Below are 16,273 nucleotides of genomic sequence, written 5' to 3' on the forward strand. Positions count from 1 at the left end.
GGAGACACAGGGACAGACACAGACTGAGGGATGTCTGCACAGACGGCCAGAACGCAGAGCCCCAGAGACAGACTCTCCAACCCGCAGTCCCCCCCACCCCCCCAGACCCTCCACACCCCCAGCTCCCAGGACAGACGCGGTGACCCTGACCGGCATGGGGACAGGGACCGGGTCGGAGACACGGGTGCACGCAACGCTCACACACCCACTCACACGCACAGGAACACACACACGCACGCACACACCCGCGCACACACGCACTCGGACAAGACACCACCCACCCAGGAGGCTGCGGTGGCCTGGCACCTGTCCCGGGAGGGAGGGCCGGCGTGCGTGGGCAGGGCTTTGGCCTAGGTGGCGGCGCCCTGGAGCTGCCGGAGGAGCCCGGGGAGCCCGAGGACCTGCCGGTGAGGTGTCAGCAGTCCCGTTCGGCTCCCTTTCCTGCCCAGCACCCGGTCTGGCCTGGGGGCCTGCCAGGGATTCTTTCATGGGTCTAGTCTTCTGGTGTGGGGTATGGGGTGTGGGGTGTGGGGTGTGGGGTGTGGCGTGGGGCCGGGGGCGGGGCGGGGGCCTCTCTTGGCCCGGTGTGCGGCGCCTCCGGTCTTTCTCGGAGCGAGACAGCCCCGCGCTTGCCGTGGCTGCTCCCGGGAGACGCAGGGTGGAGCCGAGTGCCCAAGGCGCCGGGAGCCCCACGAGGGTCGGCCATCTGGCGTCCTGGGCACCTCGGCCCGGGCGCGGGGCCCCAGGGGCGAAGGGGAGGTGGTCGGTGAGAAGGAAGGGAATGCCCTTCCGGCCTGAGCGGAGCCCAGGCCCGGTGGAGAGAAGGGGCAGGGTGGGCCCAGGTCGCGGGGGCGCCGGGAGGGGTGGGGCGGTGGGGCGGGCTGCCGGTGGGCTTTGGAGCTGGGGGCAGCCCGAGGGCCTCGCTAGGGGATCCAGGGCCCAGGGCCCGGGCCCGGGCGCACAGGCCCGAGGAGAGGTTGCCCGAGCCCGGGGTCGAGGCCCGCTCCTGCCTCCTGTCCCCCACAACCCCGGCCCCGGCCCGCCCCTCCCCGCCCTCCTCCCACAGCCCGTCGGCCCCCACCCCCTCCCCGCGTCCATGGCCGTGGTCCTCACCCCGGTCCCCCTTTCCCTGCCTCTGGCCCCCGAGCCCCCTCCAACACTGCCTCTCCCTGCCAGCAGCCCCCCAAGGTCGGCTGAGGCGCGGCTGGGCCTCGTGGCGTGGAGGCGGAAAGGCTGGGTTGTGGCCGGCCGCCCGTGCAGCGGGCCGCCCTTTTGGGGCCAGGGGCCCGCGATGCTGGGGCTGGGGTGGCCAGGGGTCGGGGGGGTCAGGGGCCCGAGGTGACCGGGCTCAGGGGCTGCGGCGTTCAGGGACTGCTGGGAGGCCGCCGCGTTGGCGGCCAAGCGAGTGGGAGGGAGGCCGAAGGGGGAGAGAAAAGAGGAAGGCCAAACAAGACAAGCGTTTGGGGGCGAAAGAAAAAGCCTACAGCACCCGGTATTCCCAGGCGGTCTCCCATCCAAGTACTAACCAGGCCCGACCCTGCTTAGCTTCCGAGATCAGACGAGATCGGGCGCGTTCAGGGTGGTATGGCCGTAGACGCCTGCCGCCGCAGCTGGCCGCCCCAAGAGCCTGCTGCGCGCTTCGCGGGCCCCGGCGCGCGCCGCGGCTCACCCCTCCGCCTGTCCTTGTCCTGGCGCCTGCCTCCCCGCCCGCCCGCCCGCCCAGGGGCCCAGACGCCTGCGGGCCCCGGGGCCTCGCCAAAGTCCCTCCGGGCACTCTCCCATCCCGGGACTCCCCAGCCCCTCCGCCCCGTGCCTCTGCAGGTGGCAAGGGGCTGTGTCCTCGGGCCCGCGCGCGGTGAGCACAGCGCCCCCCAGCGCCCACCCAGCGCCCTAGGCCTGGCCCAGCTGGCCACCTGGCCTTCCCTCCTCTCCTCTCCTCTCCTCTGCTCTCCTCTCCTCTCCTCTCCTCTGCTCTCTTATGCTCTCCTCTCCTCTGCTCTCCTCTGCTCTCCTCTACTCTCCTCCAGTCAGCTCTGCTCGGCTCGGCTCGGCTCGGCTCGGCTCGGCTCGGCTCGGCTCGGCACGGCTTGGACGGGTTCGGTTCTCCCCTCCTCTGCACCCCGCCTCGCTCCCAGCCCACCCGAGGCCACGAGGACACGGGCGATGCCACACACCAGCCCAGAAGCGGCAGCCCCGCCCCGTGACCCTTCCTCCGCGCGCTTCCCCTCGCCACCCACCCGCAACAGGCCCTGACCAGAGACACGATAGGCCGGCTCACCTACACGGACACAGGGATACCCACGGAGACACAGGGACAGACACAGACTGAGGGATGTCTGCACAGACGGCCAGAACGCAGAGCCCCAGAGACAGACTCTCCAACCCGCAGTCCCCCCCACCCCCCCAGACCCTCCACACCCCCAGCTCCCAGGACAGACGCGGTGACCCTGACCGGCATGGGGACAGGGACCGGGTCGGAGACACGGGTGCACGCAACGCTCACACACCCACTCACACGCACAGGAACACACACACGCACGCACACACCCGCGCACACACGCACTCGGACAAGACACCACCCACCCAGGAGGCTGCGGTGGCCTGGCACCTGTCCCGGGAGGGAGGGCCGGCGTGCGTGGGCAGGGCTTTGGCCTAGGTGGCGGCGCCCTGGAGCTGCCGGAGGAGCCCGGGGAGCCCGAGGACCTGCCGGTGAGGTGTCAGCAGTCCCGTTCGGCTCCCTTTCCTGCCCAGCACCCGGTCTGGCCTGGGGGCCTGCCAGGGATTCTTTCATGGGTCTAGTCTTCTGGTGTGGGGTATGGGGTGTGGGGTGTGGGGTGTGGGGTGTGGCGTGGGGCCGGGGGCGGGGCGGGGGCCTCTCTTGGCCCGGTGTGCGGCGCCTCCGGTCTTTCTCGGAGCGAGACAGCCCCGCGCTTGCCGTGGCTGCTCCCGGGAGACGCAGGGTGGAGCCGAGTGCCCAAGGCGCCGGGAGCCCACGAGGGTCGGCCATCTGGCGTCCTGGGCACCTCGGCCCGGGCGCGGGGCCCCAGGGGCGAAGGGGAGGTGGTCGGTGAGAAGGAAGGGAATGCCCTTCCGGCCTGAGCGGAGCCCAGGCCCGGTGGAGAGAAGGGGCAGGGTGGGCCCAGGTCGCGGGGGCGCCGGGAGGGGTGGGGCGGTGGGGCGGGCTGCCGGTGGGCTTTGGAGCTGGGGGCAGCCCGAGGGCCTCGCTAGGGGATCCAGGGCCCAGGGCCCGGGCCCGGGCGCACAGGCCCGAGGAGAGGTTGCCCGAGCCCGGGGTCGAGGCCCGCTCCTGCCTCCTGTCCCCCACAACCCCGGCCCCGGCCCGCCCCTCCCCGCCCTCCTCCCACAGCCCGTCGGCCCCCACCCCCTCCCCGCGTCCATGGCCGTGGTCCTCACCCCGGTCCCCCTTTCCCTGCCTCTGGCCCCCGAGCCCCCTCCAACACTGCCTCTCCCTGCCAGCAGCCCCCCAAGGTCGGCTGAGGCGCGGCTGGGCCTCGTGGCGTGGAGGCGGAAAGGCTGGGTTGTGGCCGGCCGCCCGTGCAGCGGGCCGCCCTTTTGGGGCCAGGGGCCCGCGATGCTGGGGCTGGGGTGGCCAGGGGTCGGGGGGGTCAGGGGCCCGAGGTGACCGGGCTCAGGGGCTGCGGCGTTCAGGGACTGCTGGGAGGCCGCCGCGTTGGCGGCCAAGCGAGTGGGAGGGAGGCCGAAGGGGGAGAGAAAAGAGGAAGGCCAAACAAGACAAGCGTTTGGGGGCGAAAGAAAAAGCCTACAGCACCCGGTATTCCCAGGCGGTCTCCCATCCAAGTACTAACCAGGCCCGACCCTGCTTAGCTTCCGAGATCAGACGAGATCGGGCGCGTTCAGGGTGGTATGGCCGTAGACGCCTGCCGCCGCAGCTGGCCGCCCCAAGAGCCTGCTGCGCGCTTCGCGGGCCCCGGCGCGCGCCGCGGCTCACCCCTCCGCCTGTCCTTGTCCTGGCGCCTGCCTCCCCGCCCGCCCGCCCGCCCAGGGGCCCAGACGCCTGCGGGCCCCGGGGCCTCGCCAAAGTCCCTCCGGGCACTCTCCCATCCCGGGACTCCCCAGCCCCTCCGCCCCGTGCCTCTGCAGGTGGCAAGGGGCTGTGTCCTCGGGCCCGCGCGCGGTGAGCACAGCGCCCCCCAGCGCCCACCCAGCGCCCTAGGCCTGGCCCAGCTGGCCACCTGGCCTTCCCTCCTCTCCTCTCCTCTCCTCTGCTCTCCTCTCCTCTCCTCTCCTCTGCTCTCTTATGCTCTCCTCTCCTCTGCTCTCCTCTGCTCTCCTCTACTCTCCTCCAGTCAGCTCTGCTCGGCTCGGCTCGGCTCGGCTCGGCTCGGCTCGGCTCGGCTCGGCACGGCTTGGACGGGTTCGGTTCTCCCCTCCTCTGCACCCCGCCTCGCTCCCAGCCCACCCGAGGCCACGAGGACACGGGCGATGCCACACACCAGCCCAGAAGCGGCAGCCCCGCCCCGTGACCCTTCCTCCGCGCGCTTCCCCTCGCCACCCACCCGCAACAGGCCCTGACCAGAGACACGATAGGCCGGCTCACCTACACGGACACAGGGATACCCACGGAGACACAGGGACAGACACAGACTGAGGGATGTCTGCACAGACGGCCAGAACGCAGAGCCCCAGAGACAGACTCTCCAACCCGCAGTCCCCCCCACCCCCCCAGACCCTCCACACCCCCAGCTCCCAGGACAGACGCGGTGACCCTGACCGGCATGGGGACAGGGACCGGGTCGGAGACACGGGTGCACGCAACGCTCACACACCCACTCACACGCACAGGAACACACACACGCACGCACACACCCGCGCACACACGCACTCGGACAAGACACCACCCACCCAGGAGGCTGCGGTGGCCTGGCACCTGTCCCGGGAGGGAGGGCCGGCGTGCGTGGGCAGGGCTTTGGCCTAGGTGGCGGCGCCCTGGAGCTGCCGGAGGAGCCCGGGGAGCCCGAGGACCTGCCGGTGAGGTGTCAGCAGTCCCGTTCGGCTCCCTTTCCTGCCCAGCACCCGGTCTGGCCTGGGGGCCTGCCAGGGATTCTTTCATGGGTCTAGTCTTCTGGTGTGGGGTATGGGGTGTGGGGTGTGGGGTGTGGGGTGTGGGGTGTGGCGTGGGGCCGGGGGCGGGGCGGGGGCCTCTCTTGGCCCGGTGTGCGGCGCCTCCGGTCTTTCTCGGAGCGAGACAGCCCCGCGCTTGCCGTGGCTGCTCCCGGGAGACGCAGGGTGGAGCCGAGTGCCCAAGGCGCCGGGAGCCCACGAGGGTCGGCCATCTGGCGTCCTGGGCACCTCGGCCCGGGCGCGGGGCCCCAGGGGCGAAGGGGAGGTGGTCGGTGAGAAGGAAGGGAATGCCCTTCCGGCCTGAGCGGAGCCCAGGCCCGGTGGAGAGAAGGGGCAGGGTGGGCCCAGGTCGCGGGGGCGCCGGGAGGGGTGGGGCGGTGGGGCGGGCTGCCGGTGGGCTTTGGAGCTGGGGGCAGCCCGAGGGCCTCGCTAGGGGATCCAGGGCCCAGGGCCCGGGCCCGGGCGCACAGGCCCGAGGAGAGGTTGCCCGAGCCCGGGGTCGAGGCCCGCTCCTGCCTCCTGTCCCCCACAACCCCGGCCCCGGCCCGCCCCTCCCCGCCCTCCTCCCACAGCCCGTCGGCCCCCACCCCCTCCCCGCGTCCATGGCCGTGGTCCTCACCCCGGTCCCCCTTTCCCTGCCTCTGGCCCCCGAGCCCCCTCCAACACTGCCTCTCCCTGCCAGCAGCCCCCCAAGGTCGGCTGAGGCGCGGCTGGGCCTCGTGGCGTGGAGGCGGAAAGGCTGGGTTGTGGCCGGCCGCCCGTGCAGCGGGCCGCCCTTTTGGGGCCAGGGGCCCGCGATGCTGGGGCTGGGGTGGCCAGGGGTCGGGGGGGTCAGGGGCCCGAGGTGACCGGGCTCAGGGGCTGCGGCGTTCAGGGACTGCTGGGAGGCCGCCGCGTTGGCGGCCAAGCGAGTGGGAGGGAGGCCGAAGGGGGAGAGAAAAGAGGAAGGCCAAACAAGACAAGCGTTTGGGGGCGAAAGAAAAAGCCTACAGCACCCGGTATTCCCAGGCGGTCTCCCATCCAAGTACTAACCAGGCCCGACCCTGCTTAGCTTCCGAGATCAGACGAGATCGGGCGCGTTCAGGGTGGTATGGCCGTAGACGCCTGCCGCCGCAGCTGGCCGCCCCAAGAGCCTGCTGCGCGCTTCGCGGGCCCCGGCGCGCGCCGCGGCTCACCCCTCCGCCTGTCCTTGTCCTGGCGCCTGCCTCCCCGCCCGCCCGCCCGCCCAGGGGCCCAGACGCCTGCGGGCCCCGGGGCCTCGCCAAAGTCCCTCCGGGCACTCTCCCATCCCGGGACTCCCCAGCCCCTCCGCCCCGTGCCTCTGCAGGTGGCAAGGGGCTGTGTCCTCGGGCCCGCGCGCGGTGAGCACAGCGCCCCCCAGCGCCCACCCAGCGCCCTAGGCCTGGCCCAGCTGGCCACCTGGCCTTCCCTCCTCTCCTCTCCTCTCCTCTGCTCTCCTCTCCTCTCCTCTCCTCTGCTCTCTTATGCTCTCCTCTCCTCTGCTCTCCTCTGCTCTCCTCTACTCTCCTCCAGTCAGCTCTGCTCGGCTCGGCTCGGCTCGGCTCGGCTCGGCTCGGCTCGGCTCGGCACGGCTTGGACGGGTTCGGTTCTCCCCTCCTCTGCACCCCGCCTCGCTCCCAGCCCACCCGAGGCCACGAGGACACGGGCGATGCCACACACCAGCCCAGAAGCGGCAGCCCCGCCCCGTGACCCTTCCTCCGCGCGCTTCCCCTCGCCACCCACCCGCAACAGGCCCTGACCAGAGACACGATAGGCCGGCTCACCTACACGGACACAGGGATACCCACGGAGACACAGGGACAGACACAGACTGAGGGATGTCTGCACAGACGGCCAGAACGCAGAGCCCCAGAGACAGACTCTCCAACCCGCAGTCCCCCCCCCCCCCCCCAGACCCTCCACACCCCCAGCTCCCAGGACAGACGCGGTGACCCTGACCGGCATGGGGACAGGGACCGGGTCGGAGACACGGGTGCACGCAACGCTCACACACCCACTCACACGCACAGGAACACACACACGCACGCACACACCCGCGCACACACGCACTCGGACAAGACACCACCCACCCAGGAGGCTGCGGTGGCCTGGCACCTGTCCCGGGAGGGAGGGCCGGCGTGCGTGGGCAGGGCTTTGGCCTAGGTGGCGGCGCCCTGGAGCTGCCGGAGGAGCCCGGGGAGCCCGAGGACCTGCCGGTGAGGTGTCAGCAGTCCCGTTCGGCTCCCTTTCCTGCCCAGCACCCGGTCTGGCCTGGGGGCCTGCCAGGGATTCTTTCATGGGTCTAGTCTTCTGGTGTGGGGTATGGGGTGTGGGGTGTGGGGTGTGGGGTGTGGCGTGGGGCCGGGGGCGGGGCGGGGGCCTCTCTTGGCCCGGTGTGCGGCGCCTCCGGTCTTTCTCGGAGCGAGACAGCCCCGCGCTTGCCGTGGCTGCTCCCGGGAGACGCAGGGTGGAGCCGAGTGCCCAAGGCGCCGGGAGCCCACGAGGGTCGGCCATCTGGCGTCCTGGGCACCTCGGCCCGGGCGCGGGGCCCCAGGGGCGAAGGGGAGGTGGTCGGTGAGAAGGAAGGGAATGCCCTTCCGGCCTGAGCGGAGCCCAGGCCCGGTGGAGAGAAGGGGCAGGGTGGGCCCAGGTCGCGGGGGCGCCGGGAGGGGTGGGGCGGTGGGGCGGGCTGCCGGTGGGCTTTGGAGCTGGGGGCAGCCCGAGGGCCTCGCTAGGGGATCCAGGGCCCAGGGCCCGGGCCCGGGCGCACAGGCCCGAGGAGAGGTTGCCCGAGCCCGGGGTCGAGGCCCGCTCCTGCCTCCTGTCCCCCACAACCCCGGCCCCGGCCCGCCCCTCCCCGCCCTCCTCCCACAGCCCGTCGGCCCCCACCCCCTCCCCGCGTCCATGGCCGTGGTCCTCACCCCGGTCCCCCTTTCCCTGCCTCTGGCCCCCGAGCCCCCTCCAACACTGCCTCTCCCTGCCAGCAGCCCCCCAAGGTCGGCTGAGGCGCGGCTGGGCCTCGTGGCGTGGAGGCGGAAAGGCTGGGTTGTGGCCGGCCGCCCGTGCAGCGGGCCGCCCTTTGGTTGTGGCCGGCCGCCCGTGCAGCGGGCCGCCCTTTTGGGGCCAGGGGCCCGCGATGCTGGGGCTGGGGTGGCCAGGGGTCGGGGGGGTCAGGGGCCCGAGGTGACCGGGCTCAGGGGCTGCGGCGTTCAGGGACTGCTGGGAGGCCGCCGCGTTGGCGGCCAAGCGAGTGGGAGGGAGGCCGAAGGGGGAGAGAAAAGAGGAAGGCCAAACAAGACAAGCGTTTGGGGGCGAAAGAAAAAGCCTACAGCACCCGGTATTCCCAGGCGGTCTCCCATCCAAGTACTAACCAGGCCCGACCCTGCTTAGCTTCCGAGATCAGACGAGATCGGGCGCGTTCAGGGTGGTATGGCCGTAGACGCCTGCCGCCGCAGCTGGCCGCCCCAAGAGCCTGCTGCGCGCTTCGCGGGCCCCGGCGCGCGCCGCGGCTCACCCCTCCGCCTGTCCTTGTCCTGGCGCCTGCCTCCCCGCCCGCCCGCCCGCCCAGGGGCCCAGACGCCTGCGGGCCCCGGGGCCTCGCCAAAGTCCCTCCGGGCACTCTCCCATCCCGGGACTCCCCAGCCCCTCCGCCCCGTGCCTCTGCAGGTGGCAAGGGGCTGTGTCCTCGGGCCCGCGCGCGGTGAGCACAGCGCCCCCCAGCGCCCACCCAGCGCCCTAGGCCTGGCCCAGCTGGCCACCTGGCCTTCCCTCCTCTCCTCTCCTCTCCTCTGCTCTCCTCTCCTCTCCTCTCCTCTGCTCTCTTATGCTCTCCTCTCCTCTGCTCTCCTCTGCTCTCCTCTACTCTCCTCCAGTCAGCTCTGCTCGGCTCGGCTCGGCTCGGCTCGGCTCGGCTCGGCTCGGCTCGGCACGGCTTGGACGGGTTCGGTTCTCCCCTCCTCTGCACCCCGCCTCGCTCCCAGCCCACCCGAGGCCACGAGGACACGGGCGATGCCACACACCAGCCCAGAAGCGGCAGCCCCGCCCCGTGACCCTTCCTCCGCGCGCTTCCCCTCGCCACCCACCCGCAACAGGCCCTGACCAGAGACACGATAGGCCGGCTCACCTACACGGACACAGGGATACCCACGGAGACACAGGGACAGACACAGACTGAGGGATGTCTGCACAGACGGCCAGAACGCAGAGCCCCAGAGACAGACTCTCCAACCCGCAGTCCCCCCCACCCCCCCAGACCCTCCACACCCCCAGCTCCCAGGACAGACGCGGTGACCCTGACCGGCATGGGGACAGGGACCGGGTCGGAGACACGGGTGCACGCAACGCTCACACACCCACTCACACGCACAGGAACACACACACGCACGCACACACCCGCGCACACACGCACTCGGACAAGACACCACCCACCCAGGAGGCTGCGGTGGCCTGGCACCTGTCCCGGGAGGGAGGGCCGGCGTGCGTGGGCAGGGCTTTGGCCTAGGTGGCGGCGCCCTGGAGCTGCCGGAGGAGCCCGGGGAGCCCGAGGACCTGCCGGTGAGGTGTCAGCAGTCCCGTTCGGCTCCCTTTCCTGCCCAGCACCCGGTCTGGCCTGGGGGCCTGCCAGGGATTCTTTCATGGGTCTAGTCTTCTGGTGTGGGGTATGGGGTGTGGGGTGTGGGGTGTGGGGTGTGGCGTGGGGCCGGGGGCGGGGCGGGGGCCTCTCTTGGCCCGGTGTGCGGCGCCTCCGGTCTTTCTCGGAGCGAGACAGCCCCGCGCTTGCCGTGGCTGCTCCCGGGAGACGCAGGGTGGAGCCGAGTGCCCAAGGCGCCGGGAGCCCACGAGGGTCGGCCATCTGGCGTCCTGGGCACCTCGGCCCGGGCGCGGGGCCCCAGGGGCGAAGGGGAGGTGGTCGGTGAGAAGGAAGGGAATGCCCTTCCGGCCTGAGCGGAGCCCAGGCCCGGTGGAGAGAAGGGGCAGGGTGGGCCCAGGTCGCGGGGGCGCCGGGAGGGGTGGGGCGGTGGGGCGGGCTGCCGGTGGGCTTTGGAGCTGGGGGCAGCCCGAGGGCCTCGCTAGGGGATCCAGGGCCCAGGGCCCGGGCCCGGGCGCACAGGCCCGAGGAGAGGTTGCCCGAGCCCGGGGTCGAGGCCCGCTCCTGCCTCCTGTCCCCCACAACCCCGGCCCCGGCCCGCCCCTCCCCGCCCTCCTCCCACAGCCCGTCGGCCCCCACCCCCTCCCCGCGTCCATGGCCGTGGTCCTCACCCCGGTCCCCCTTTCCCTGCCTCTGGCCCCCGAGCCCCCTCCAACACTGCCTCTCCCTGCCAGCAGCCCCCCAAGGTCGGCTGAGGCGCGGCTGGGCCTCGTGGCGTGGAGGCGGAAAGGCTGGGTTGTGGCCGGCCGCCCGTGCAGCGGGCCGCCCTTTTGGGGCCAGGGGCCCGCGATGCTGGGGCTGGGGTGGCCAGGGGTCGGGGGGGTCAGGGGCCCGAGGTGACCGGGCTCAGGGGCTGCGGCGTTCAGGGACTGCTGGGAGGCCGCCGCGTTGGCGGCCAAGCGAGTGGGAGGGAGGCCGAAGGGGGAGAGAAAAGAGGAAGGCCAAACAAGACAAGCGTTTGGGGGCGAAAGAAAAAGCCTACAGCACCCGGTATTCCCAGGCGGTCTCCCATCCAAGTACTAACCAGGCCCGACCCTGCTTAGCTTCCGAGATCAGACGAGATCGGGCGCGTTCAGGGTGGTATGGCCGTAGACGCCTGCCGCCGCAGCTGGCCGCCCCAAGAGCCTGCTGCGCGCTTCGCGGGCCCCGGCGCGCGCCGCGGCTCACCCCTCCGCCTGTCCTTGTCCTGGCGCCTGCCTCCCCGCCCGCCCGCCCGCCCAGGGGCCCAGACGCCTGCGGGCCCCGGGGCCTCGCCAAAGTCCCTCCGGGCACTCTCCCATCCCGGGACTCCCCAGCCCCTCCGCCCCGTGCCTCTGCAGGTGGCAAGGGGCTGTGTCCTCGGGCCCGCGCGCGGTGAGCACAGCGCCCCCCAGCGCCCACCCAGCGCCCTAGGCCTGGCCCAGCTGGCCACCTGGCCTTCCCTCCTCTCCTCTCCTCTCCTCTGCTCTCCTCTCCTCTCCTCTCCTCTGCTCTCTTATGCTCTCCTCTCCTCTGCTCTCCTCTGCTCTCCTCTACTCTCCTCCAGTCAGCTCTGCTCGGCTCGGCTCGGCTCGGCTCGGCTCGGCTCGGCTCGGCTCGGCACGGCTTGGACGGGTTCGGTTCTCCCCTCCTCTGCACCCCGCCTCGCTCCCAGCCCACCCGAGGCCACGAGGACACGGGCGATGCCACACACCAGCCCAGAAGCGGCAGCCCCGCCCCGTGACCCTTCCTCCGCGCGCTTCCCCTCGCCACCCACCCGCAACAGGCCCTGACCAGAGACACGATAGGCCGGCTCACCTACACGGACACAGGGATACCCACGGAGACACAGGGACAGACACAGACTGAGGGATGTCTGCACAGACGGCCAGAACGCAGAGCCCCAGAGACAGACTCTCCAACCCGCAGTCCCCCCCACCCCCCCAGACCCTCCACACCCCCAGCTCCCAGGACAGACGCGGTGACCCTGACCGGCATGGGGACAGGGACCGGGTCGGAGACACGGGTGCACGCAACGCTCACACACCCACTCACACGCACAGGAACACACACACGCACGCACACACCCGCGCACACACGCACTCGGACAAGACACCACCCACCCAGGAGGCTGCGGTGGCCTGGCACCTGTCCCGGGAGGGAGGGCCGGCGTGCGTGGGCAGGGCTTTGGCCTAGGTGGCGGCGCCCTGGAGCTGCCGGAGGAGCCCGGGGAGCCCGAGGACCTGCCGGTGAGGTGTCAGCAGTCCCGTTCGGCTCCCTTTCCTGCCCAGCACCCGGTCTGGCCTGGGGGCCTGCCAGGGATTCTTTCATGGGTCTAGTCTTCTGGTGTGGGGTATGGGGTGTGGGGTGTGGGGTGTGGGGTGTGGCGTGGGGCCGGGGGCGGGGCGGGGGCCTCTCTTGGCCCGGTGTGCGGCGCCTCCGGTCTTTCTCGGAGCGAGACAGCCCCGCGCTTGCCGTGGCTGCTCCCGGGAGACGCAGGGTGGAGCCGAGTGCCCAAGGCGCCGGGAGCCCACGAGGGTCGGCCATCTGGCGTCCTGGGCACCTCGGCCCGGGCGCGGGGCCCCAGGGGCGAAGGGGAGGTGGTCGGTGAGAAGGAAGGGAATGCCCTTCCGGCCTGAGCGGAGCCCAGGCCCGGTGGAGAGAAGGGGCAGGGTGGGCCCAGGTCGCGGGGGCGCCGGGAGGGGTGGGGCGGTGGGGCGGGCTGCCGGTGGGCTTTGGAGCTGGGGGCAGCCCGAGGGCCTCGCTAGGGGATCCAGGGCCCAGGGCCCGGGCCCGGGCGCACAGGCCCGAGGAGAGGTTGCCCGAGCCCGGGGTCGAGGCCCGCTCCTGCCTCCTGTCCCCCACAACCCCGGCCCCGGCCCGCCCCTCCCCGCCCTCCTCCCACAGCCCGTCGGCCCCCACCCCCTCCCCGCGTCCATGGCCGTGGTCCTCACCCCGGTCCCCCTTTCCCTGCCTCTGGCCCCCGAGCCCCCTCCAACACTGCCTCTCCCTGCCAGCAGCCCCCCAAGGTCGGCTGAGGCGCGGCTGGGCCTCGTGGCGTGGAGGCGGAAAGGCTGGGTTGTGGCCGGCCGCCCGTGCAGCGGGCCGCCCTTTTGGGGCCAGGGGCCCGCGATGCTGGGGCTGGGGTGGCCAGGGGTCGGGGGGGTCAGGGGCCCGAGGTGACCGGGCTCAGGGGCTGCGGCGTTCAGGGACTGCTGGGAGGCCGCCGCGTTGGCGGCCAAGCGAGTGGGAGGGAGGCCGAAGGGGGAGAGAAAAGAGGAAGGCCAAACAAGACAAGCGTTTGGGGGCGAAAGAAAAAGCCTACAGCACCCGGTATTCCCAGGCGGTCTCCCATCCAAGTACTAACCAGGCCCGACCCTGCTTAGCTTCCGAGATCAGACGAGATCGGGCGCGTTCAGGGTGGTATGGCCGTAGACGCCTGCCGCCGCAGCTGGCCGCCCCAAGAGCCTGCTGCGCGCTTCGCGGGCCCCGGCGCGCGCCGCGGCTCACCCCTCCGCCTGTCCTTGTCCTGGCGCCTGCCTCCCCGCCCGCCCGCCCGCCCAGGGGCCCAGACGCCTGCGGGCCCCGGGGCCTCGCCAAAGTCCCTCCGGGCACTCTCCCATCCCGGGACTCCCCAGCCCCTCCGCCCCGTGCCTCTGCAGGTGGCAAGGGGCTGTGTCCTCGGGCCCGCGCGCGGTGAGCACAGCGCCCCCCAGCGCCCACCCAGCGCCCTAGGCCTGGCCCAGCTGGCCACCTGGCCTTCCCTCCTCTCCTCTCCTCTCCTCTGCTCTCCTCTCCTCTCCTCTCCTCTGCTCTCTTATGCTCTCCTCTCCTCTGCTCTCCTCTGCTCTCCTCTACTCTCCTCCAGTCAGCTCTGCTCGGCTCGGCTCGGCTCGGCTCGGCTCGGCTCGGCTCGGCTCGGCACGGCTTGGACGGGTTCGGTTCTCCCCTCCTCTGCACCCCGCCTCGCTCCCAGCCCACCCGAGGCCACGAGGACACGGGCGATGCCACACACCAGCCCAGAAGCGGCAGCCCCGCCCCGTGACCCTTCCTCCGCGCGCTTCCCCTCGCCACCCACCCGCAACAGGCCCTGACCAGAGACACGATAGGCCGGCTCACCTACACGGACACAGGGATACCCACGGAGACACAGGGACAGACACAGACTGAGGGATGTCTGCACAGACGGCCAGAACGCAGAGCCCCAGAGACAGACTCTCCAACCCGCAGTCCCCCCCACCCCCCCAGACCCTCCACACCCCCAGCTCCCAGGACAGACGCGGTGACCCTGACCGGCATGGGGACAGGGACCGGGTCGGAGACACGGGTGCACGCAACGCTCACACACCCACTCACACGCACAGGAACACACACACGCACGCACACACCCGCGCACACACGCACTCGGACAAGACACCACCCACCCAGGAGGCTGCGGTGGCCTGGCACCTGTCCCGGGAGGGAGGGCCGGCGTGCGTGGGCAGGGCTTTGGCCTAGGTGGCGGCGCCCTGGAGCTGCCGGAGGAGCCCGGGGAGCCCGAGGACCTGCCGGTGAGGTGTCAGCAGTCCCGTTCGGCTCCCTTTCCTGCCCAGCACCCGGTCTGGCCTGGGGGCCTGCCAGGGATTCTTTCATGGGTCTAGTCTTCTGGTGTGGGGTATGGGGTGTGGGGTGTGGGGTGTGGGGTGTGGCGTGGGGCCGGGGGCGGGGCGGGGGCCTCTCTTGGCCCGGTGTGCGGCGCCTCCGGTCTTTCTCGGAGCGAGACAGCCCCGCGCTTGCCGTGGCTGCTCCCGGGAGACGCAGGGTGGAGCCGAGTGCCCAAGGCGCCGGGAGCCCACGAGGGTCGGCCATCTGGCGTCCTGGGCACCTCGGCCCGGGCGCGGGGCCCCAGGGGCGAAGGGGAGGTGGTCGGTGAGAAGGAAGGGAATGCCCTTCCGGCCTGAGCGGAGCCCAGGCCCGGTGGAGAGAAGGGGCAGGGTGGGCCCAGGTCGCGGGGGCGCCGGGAGGGGTGGGGCGGTGGGGCGGGCTGCCGGTGGGCTTTGGAGCTGGGGGCAGCCCGAGGGCCTCGCTAGGGGATCCAGGGCCCAGGGCCCGGGCCCGGGCGCACAGGCCCGAGGAGAGGTTGCCCGAGCCCGGGGTCGAGGCCCGCTCCTGCCTCCTGTCCCCCACAACCCCGGCCCCGGCCCGCCCCTCCCCGCCCTCCTCCCACAGCCCGTCGGCCCCCACCCCCTCCCCGCGTCCATGGCCGTGGTCCTCACCCCGGTCCCCCTTTCCCTGCCTCTGGCCCCCGAGCCCCCTCCAACACTGCCTCTCCCTGCCAGCAGCCCCCCAAGGTCGGCTGAGGCGCGGCTGGGCCTCGTGGCGTGGAGGCGGAAAGGCTGGGTTGTGGCCGGCCGCCCGTGCAGCGGGCCGCCCTTTTGGGGCCAGGGGCCCGCGATGCTGGGGCTGGGGTGGCCAGGGGTCGGGGGGGTCAGGGGCCCGAGGTGACCGGGCTCAGGGGCTGCGGCGTTCAGGGACTGCTGGGAGGCCGCCGCGTTGGCGGCCAAGCGAGTGGGAGGGAGGCCGAAGGGGGAGAGAAAAGAGGAAGGCCAAACAAGACAAGCGTTTGGGGGCGAAAGAAAAAGCCTACAGCACCCGGTATTCCCAGGCGGTCTCCCATCCAAGTACTAACCAGGCCCGACCCTGCTTAGCTTCCGAGATCAGACGAGATCGGGCGCGTTCAGGGTGGTATGGCCGTAGACGCCTGCCGCCGCAGCTGGCCGCCCCAAGAGCCTGCTGCGCGCTTCGCGGGCCCCGGCGCGCGCCGCGGCTCACCCCTCCGCCTGTCCTTGTCCTGGCGCCTGCCTCCCCGCCCGCCCGCCCGCCCAGGGGCCCAGACGCCTGCGGGCCCCGGGGCCTCGCCAAAGTCCCTCCGGGCACTCTCCCATCCCGGGACTCCCCAGCCCCTCCGCCCCGTGCCTCTGCAGGTGGCAAGGGGCTGTGTCCTCGGGCCCGCGCGCGGTGAGCACAGCGCCCCCCAGCGCCCACCCAGCGCCCTAGGCCTGGCCCAGCTGGCCACCTGGCCTTCCCTCCTCTCCTCTCCTCTCCTCTGCTCTCCTCTCCTCTCCTCTCCTCTGCTCTCTTATGCTCTCCTCTCCTCTGCTCTCCTCTGCTCTCCTCTACTCTCCTCCAGTCAGCTCTGCTCGGCTCGGCTCGGCTCGGCTCGGCTCGGCTCGGCTCGGCTCGGCACGGCTTGGACGGGTTCGGTTCTCCCCTCCTCTGCACCCCGCCTCGCTCCCAGCCCACCCGAGGCCACGAGGACACGGGCGATGCCACACACCAGCCCAGAAGCGGCAGCCCCGCCCCGTGACCCTTCCTCCGCGCGCTTCCCCTCGCCACCCACCCGCAACAGGCCCTGACCAGAGACACGATAGGCCGGCTCACCTACACGGACACAGGGATACCCACGGAGACACAGGGACAGACACAGACTGAGGGATGTCTGCACAGACGGCCAGAACGCAGAGCCCCAGAGACAGACTCTCCAACCCGCAGTCCCCCCCACCCCCCCAGACCCTCCACACCCCC

At 72.4% G+C, this 16,273-nt stretch overlaps 7 non-coding genes across 7 annotated transcripts; all 7 read right to left on the reverse strand.

Moving 5' to 3' along the window:
- Positions 1-1,477: 1,477 nt before the first annotated feature.
- On the reverse strand, positions 1,478-1,596 carry LOC122898056. The gene has a single exon (XR_006382792.1). It is a non-coding gene; the product is annotated as a 5S ribosomal RNA (ribosomal RNA).
- A 2,182-nt stretch (positions 1,597-3,778) lies between these two features.
- LOC122898058 lies at positions 3,779-3,897 on the reverse strand. The gene has a single exon (XR_006382794.1). It is a non-coding gene; the product is annotated as a 5S ribosomal RNA (ribosomal RNA).
- A 2,189-nt stretch (positions 3,898-6,086) lies between these two features.
- On the reverse strand, positions 6,087-6,205 carry LOC122898059. The gene has a single exon (XR_006382795.1). It is a non-coding gene; the product is annotated as a 5S ribosomal RNA (ribosomal RNA).
- A 2,220-nt stretch (positions 6,206-8,425) lies between these two features.
- On the reverse strand, positions 8,426-8,544 carry LOC122898060. The gene has a single exon (XR_006382797.1). It is a non-coding gene; the product is annotated as a 5S ribosomal RNA (ribosomal RNA).
- A 2,182-nt stretch (positions 8,545-10,726) lies between these two features.
- On the reverse strand, positions 10,727-10,845 carry LOC122898061. The gene has a single exon (XR_006382798.1). It is a non-coding gene; the product is annotated as a 5S ribosomal RNA (ribosomal RNA).
- A 2,182-nt stretch (positions 10,846-13,027) lies between these two features.
- On the reverse strand, positions 13,028-13,146 carry LOC122898062. The gene has a single exon (XR_006382799.1). It is a non-coding gene; the product is annotated as a 5S ribosomal RNA (ribosomal RNA).
- A 2,182-nt stretch (positions 13,147-15,328) lies between these two features.
- LOC122898063 lies at positions 15,329-15,447 on the reverse strand. Its single transcript, XR_006382800.1, has one exon. It is a non-coding gene; the product is annotated as a 5S ribosomal RNA (ribosomal RNA).
- Between the last annotated feature and the right edge of the window lie 826 nt (positions 15,448-16,273).

The sequence above is a fragment of the Neovison vison genome, unplaced genomic scaffold (assembly GCF_020171115.1).
Source record: "Neovison vison isolate M4711 unplaced genomic scaffold, ASM_NN_V1 Scaffold_122, whole genome shotgun sequence".
Lineage (NCBI taxonomy): Eukaryota > Metazoa > Chordata > Mammalia > Carnivora > Mustelidae > Neogale > Neogale vison.